At 40.1% G+C, this 6,704-nt stretch overlaps 1 pseudogene; it reads left to right on the plus strand.

The window, feature by feature from the left end:
* Positions 1-5,564: 5,564 nt before the first annotated feature.
* Positions 5,565-6,251, plus strand: LOC128665013 (pancreatic progenitor cell differentiation and proliferation factor B-like; annotated as a pseudogene).
* The last annotated feature ends 453 nt before the right edge of the window (positions 6,252-6,704 follow it).

Consider the following 6,704-nt stretch of genomic DNA (forward strand, 5'->3'; position numbering starts at 1 on the left):
ACAAAGCTTTTCGGATGAGGGAGCTGAGGTGCCTGTGGTGAATAACCTTGTCCTCCTTGTTCCTGCAGATGCTGGTGTTTCTGCTGGTGTGCTGGTGGCAGATACACTTGAGGCTGTGTCTTGTTGGTGTGTAAAGTGTTCCACCAACACACCCAAATGCTGATTTAGTTCTCTGAATCTATTGTCCAGCTGCATCTGCATATCAAACTGCAATCTCATCATCTGTGACTGATTTTGCACAGTTGCACTTAACAATGCTACCATGTCTCTCTGCAGCTCTATGCTCTGTCTTTCAAACCTTTCTGTGCTTCTGATGCTCCTCCTCTGGAGGTTGGAGCATAAAGTATTCTTTATCCAGGAGAAAATCCAATGCATATACAGACTGTTGAGCCACAGGGCTGGCAGTTGTTAGAGGACCAGGATGTTGGAGAACAGCTGATGGACATGTTTCTGCTGCTGGAGGTTGAATAGCTGCTACTTCTGCTGCTGCTGGAGGTGAAATAGCTGCTGCTTCTGCTGCTGGAGGTGGAATAGCTGCTGCTTCAGCTGCTGCTGCTGGAGATGGAATAGCTGTTTCTTCTGTTGATAGAGGTGGAATAGCTGCTGCTTCTGCTGCTGCTGGAGATGGAATAGCTGCTGCTTCTGCTGTAGTTGTTTCTGCTGAAGCTGCTGCTGTAGTTATTTCTGCTGAAGCTGCTGCTGTAGTTGTTTCTGCTTATGCTGCTGCTGTAGTTTCTTCTGCTGAAGCTGCAGATGTTGGAGCTCGTCCTAAGGAGGCAGATGGTCGGGCTCGTCCTAAGATGGCAAATAGTGGAGCTCGTGCAAATGATGCCGATGGTGGAGCTCACCCAGATGCTTCAAATTCCCACTGTGGACAAGTATGGACCACCCAGCCTCTTCAATAGCCACATCCTGTGACAGTGTCCTTGGATAATTGCTGTGACTGAATTGAGACTGTGATTGTGTTTGTGGAGGGAGGGGGTTACCTGGACCCTTTGTGGCTGTGTTGGCTCCCCCTCAAAACCAAAGGGAGGATATTCCTCTGGCCATGATTGTTGTCACAGGTCATTTGGCAATGTTGGTGGCATTAATCCCGGGTCCTGCATTGAAGCCAGTCAACGATGCTCCTGTCTGGGAGCCCACTGTTCCTGTGGTTGCCTGAAGAATGTTGGTGGTGGTGGCGCATGACGGAAGGCCCTGATGGATGCACAGAGGGTGCTGCTTATATCTTTGTCACAGGTTGTCCAAGAGTTGGTTCAGTGGAGAAGTTAAAGGATGAGAGGGATTAGTACAGTCAGATACTTTTACATGTGGGTATCCTATTTACATTGATACATACTAGGCCCTATATTGATTCACGTGCCAACCTCGATTACATGCATGTACACATTGTGAGGTGATCTTTGAGTGATCTGAAGAGGATCAGTATACAGGGATGTGTTTCATACAATTGTGATGTGAACATGTCAATGATGAACTAATAGGTACTTTAAGGGACACTATAGTCACCAAGTTTACTTTAGCTTGATCTAGGCACCCAAACTGCTATATTAATCTAAATTTGGATGCCTATAGTGTCCATTTAAGGCTTACTCTCCATGTGGATTGGGGCCTGTGTTACTCTGAGACATGTTAGTATTGCAATATTGCAGACAACATCATGAATGGCATTGTATTATGTAGCAGTACTGAGTAGTGATTTTACTCACCAGCATGATGTGCACTGATTGCAACCCATGAGTCACGAGCCCCTGGAAGGCCACTGACTGCAGTGGTGCTCAGGGACCTGCGAATCATCTCCTGCCATGTGTTGTATGTGACTTCTGTGGCTGGGCCACCATCTGTTCCCCTCTGGTGGACTGCTTCCTGCCCCATCTTCTCCTTGACCCGCCTCTTGCAGTCATTCCACCATTTTTTAAGGCCATCTACAATCCTCCTCTGCTGGGCCACGCTGTTTACAGCATCCTCCACCTCTAGTCATGCATTCTTTCTTTTCCTGGCACTGCCTTTGCCATTCTCCTGGCTGAATAAGTCAGCATAGTTGTCCATGATGGTCTGGACTAGGGAAACATTTTCTTCGAAGGAGAATTTGGGACATTTCAGCCTCTCCTCATCCATGGCCACTTGGCTTCCTCCCTGAGATGTCCCTAGCACTGTATGTTCCTGCCTATTCTCCCCCTCCTCCCTCCTTCTGTCCCTATGTTCATCCTGTTCCTCTCCTTGTTGTTCCTGGCCTCTGGGGCTCTTTGGCATCTCTCCTTCTATCTTCCCTACTGGTTCTCCCTCTTCCCACTCAACTTACTCACACTCCAAGTCACTCCCATGCAGGTCCAGTCACACACAATCACAAACAAGCATGTGTGAGGTGTTTGAAAATAAAAGTGTGGTGTATGTGTATATGTATGTATGCAATGTGTGCATACAAACTAACTTTTTTGAATACGCCTTCTCTCTTCGCTAAATCTTCCCCTCCTGGGCCGTGTATTGTAGCTCAAACAACAATCCAAACACACGCAAAATATGGCAGTTACGCATGGGTTTTTATAGGGATTTTGAATGGCGTATTTAAATTTATGTGTCGGTTTATTGATTTCTTTTGGTTTAGTTTTTTACCTTTGAATTCCTCATTTACATAAAACCACTCTTTATTTACAACTTACGCAAGCAAAATACTGGCTTACATTACTGGCGACTGCAGAAATGTGTAGTTGTGCACATTTCTGAACCTGGCCAGTTTCTCCTACTTACGCCAGTATTGTATCTGGCGGTGCCGTTTATGTGATTCACCGATGTGCGAAACGAATTTATGGGCGACCTGGGTTTCAGCAGTTGCGCTGAAATTTACACCGCATATGTAATCTTGTCCCATGTGTTGGTTACACAAAACTGGGAAATGGGTAATAAAGGGATTATCTAACTTTTTAAACAATCACAATTTTGGAGTAAACTATCCCTTTAAATGAATCCTTCCAGCAGTCTATTCGCCTATCAGTAATGGCAACCCTTATCTCACAGTGCCTTAAAGCTTCTGTTTTATAGTCCTTTAACAGAAAACTACTGTCAATCTGTAATATTTTTTATTATTTGCTACCAACAGCACAACCCAAAAAATACAACAATACTTATACTATTCTCAGAGTTATTATTGGGAAAATATTTTTTCTTACATTTGAAATATACATCACTTAGCGCAAGTTTAATTGAGATATTGTGGTACCACTCTTTTTAGCTCATTGTTCATAAACACTCTTTATTTTCACTGCTGAACTCTGTCTGACCCCAATAGTGAGATTCAAACATAAGGCGTTGTAAGAAATAGAAATAAAGGGATTTGTTCAGAAGTGTAGATGTCTTCTTTGCGTAGCTTTTTAAGCAAGCTTAAGAAGGATTAAGAGAAGATAGGTGTTCTTTTTTCTAATGAGTACTTATAATGAAATTCAAATAAGATGACCTTGAAGTTAGAGATTTCTTCCTGATAAGAATTAATATAACAGTAAAACTCAAGCTAAATTGAAAAAAAACTTTAATTAGGGTGTGTCACAATGCACTGTTTTTAATTATTTAAGTTATGAATTTTCAGGTTTGTTTATGATAATATTTAAATTCTCTAAATTAAACAACATAACTTTTGTTGATATCTCAGAGAAAACCCTGCTTTTTAAGAGTAGTTGAAAAATATTTTTAACATATAGTTACTTTATACTTCATAACCGTTTTTTTGTTTTGTTTTTTTATTATGAAATACAAAGTAAAAGTCTATAAAAGTATTTTTCCTATGGTTTTGATTTGACATGTATGTGTAATTAACATTTACATGCTGTTATACATTTTTTATTATTATTATTATTTTAAAACAGATTTAAGCTCTTAATTTTTCTTTTATAATACTGCTTCTCATTTATTTAAAGCTGAAGAGTTTCATTCTTTATGATTTTTTTTATATTTTAATAGGTCAGTCAAAAGCTAAATTTGAATGTAATTCAGCTATCTAATTAGTAAAGGTCATTTTAAACCATCTTTTTATATCTACACAGAAAAATAAGACATGACTGGCGTATTAATTATAATAGTTAAAGGGACATAATACTCATATGCTAAATCACTTGAAAGTAATGCAGTATAACTGTTAAAAGCTGACAAGAAGATATCACATGAACAGCTATATGTAACAAAAGAAGATATTTTACCTTTAAATTTCTTGAGCTCACAATAGTAAGTGCTCGGTGAACAGTTATTCTTCAAATACTGTCAGCTGCATGTTGAAAAAAAAACAAACCAGCCAATAAGCTTCATCATTGCCGATGTTACAATGTTACACTCAGGGGCTGATTTACCAATGTCTGGCAGACATAATACACTGTAGCATATCATGTCCGCCAGACATCGCTAAATGCCGACAGCATACCCTGTCAGCATTTACCATTGCACATTCGCGGCCGCTAGCAGGGGGTGTCAATCAATCCGATCATATAGAATCGGGCGGATTGATGTCCGCAGCCTCAGAGGCAGCGGACCAGTTAAGGAGCAGTAGTCTTAAAACCTGAAGGCTTGCGTGGAAACAGTGGCATCAGGGGCCATTCAGCCCTTCTTATACCTCTACAATGAGTATTTATTTTTCAAATGGCATTGCACAATTTTTTTTTTCCTTCCACAGGTATCTTTTTTAGTATCTTTTTGACTGCTTTATTAGAGGAGGGTATTTTGTACTCTGACACTAATGTAGTGAATTGTCTTTGGCTGCAGGAACAGGATATCTCCTTTTTTTTATTTGGCTTGGCTATTCGGACTATTAGCTTTTTTTGTGCCGGCACTCAGTGATTTCTGTTAAGGTACCTGGCAGGGGGAGGGGCTTGGTTTCTATAGACTTTTTTTCTCCTTTTTATCATTTATTTATTTTTTATCTATGTTTTATTATATATTGGGTTTAGTGTTTTTTTCAATAAACATAGTACATTTTTATTGGTAATATTGATTTATGTTATATTATTTGGCACAGTGTGATAATTAATCTGTACACACAACCCTACCTATAATCCCTTTGTTGTTCATGTTATATTCAAGCGCAATGTATGTTATGAATCAAAAACTGAAAATAAAACAAAAGTATTGATAAAAGAAACAATGTTTAGATAAAAAGATCTCAAGAAAATCCCACATTTATTCCATTGAGCAAAAAAAATACGTAGTTTTTCTCTTTGTGAAAAAAAGAATGACAGAGAAGTATGTGAGACGTGTGAAAGCATGAAAAAAAGCGGAGTGAGAGCAAATGTAAACAAAATGTGACAATGACTGTGAGGGGAAATATGTGACTGGGAAATGAGAAAAAAGAAAGGAATGTATGTGTAAATATGAGAAGATGTGATTTAGCTTTAAAATAAAAAATCTCAGCCTCACTATTGGTTAATTGTTGTACGTTTAAATAGTACTCAGCTTACCTGTTTGTTAGCGCTGACGAAGGACTACAGCATAAAACATGTAGGCTGTTTTTTGATATGTTTGTTGACTTTCTGACTGTATCTTCTTGCCATTAATGGATCAATAAAAGTTATGTTTTGATAGTACATTCACTGCTCATTACTCTCTGGTCATGGAGAAAACTCCCAGCGTCTCCTTTGCAAATGGGCCCCAGTTGCCTAGCATCTACCCCCCAGAGCCAGGCTCCTGAAAATACAGCAAGTCGGGAAAACAGGGTTTACATCATCTTAACTAGGACCAGGATTGGAAACATGGCAGCCTTTCCATCAAGTGGATCACTTGTAGCAACAACACGATTATTACAGAAGGCACTTGGGGTCTACATTCATTAACAGCTCATGTGGCAGTGTGGACTACTCTGGAGAAGTCATCCCTTATCACCCAGGTCTTCCCAAGTCTGATCCTGGTCACTGGTGGGCCAGCTTCTTTTTTTGAAAACCAACCTATCCTGCAATGACAACGGAATCCCCAGAACACTCAGGAAGTTTCAGTGTGACCAATGGCCTGATCCCCTGCGGCCTGGCTCAGGAGCCGGTAAGGAAGAATCTTGTCAGTGAGACAAAGATTAACTCCAGCACCTCGGCCTGACTCTTTCATGCATTCCCTTCCTCACCTGGAAGACGCTAGGTGGCGGAGCCCTCCCCCTCCCCACCCCTCACCCATGAGGCTGCCCTACATGTAGTGTAGTTGACATTTGTTTTTAATATAAAAAAATAATAAAAAAATAAGCTGTTTTTACACCAGTTACTGTAACATTAATTGTTTGGTACGCTGCCTTAGAAAAGGACTTTTTGTTTTTACTTGATTTTTGTGAAATAAATTTGGGCAGCCTTTTAAAAAAAAAAAAAAAAGTTATGTTTTATTCACTTGGACTCATCATCTCTTAACTTCTGTATTTTAGTTGCTTTCATGGGAGCATTTTGGTGGTTCCCAGCTCAGATTGCTGATGTTATCAAGCTGACTGTCAGTTTGTGGAGGATACACCACACACTGATGAGTGGTTGCACGATTCTACTATTTACAGCTCGGAGAGCAATATTGTACTTACATTTGCTACAGCACAGTAAACTTGCTCCTTGCAGACTCGAGAGGCAGCATTCATCTGTTACCACAGCTTTGTATCTGATATACCAGAGGGCGGCGAGTGTTTTTCTTCTGTTCCATGTTATTGGAATTAGCAGACACTTCTTATACTGTTTAAGCCTACTCAACATTGCTACTATTTATCT

This window comes from Bombina bombina, chromosome 6 (assembly GCF_027579735.1).
Source record: "Bombina bombina isolate aBomBom1 chromosome 6, aBomBom1.pri, whole genome shotgun sequence".
NCBI lineage: Eukaryota > Metazoa > Chordata > Amphibia > Anura > Bombinatoridae > Bombina > Bombina bombina.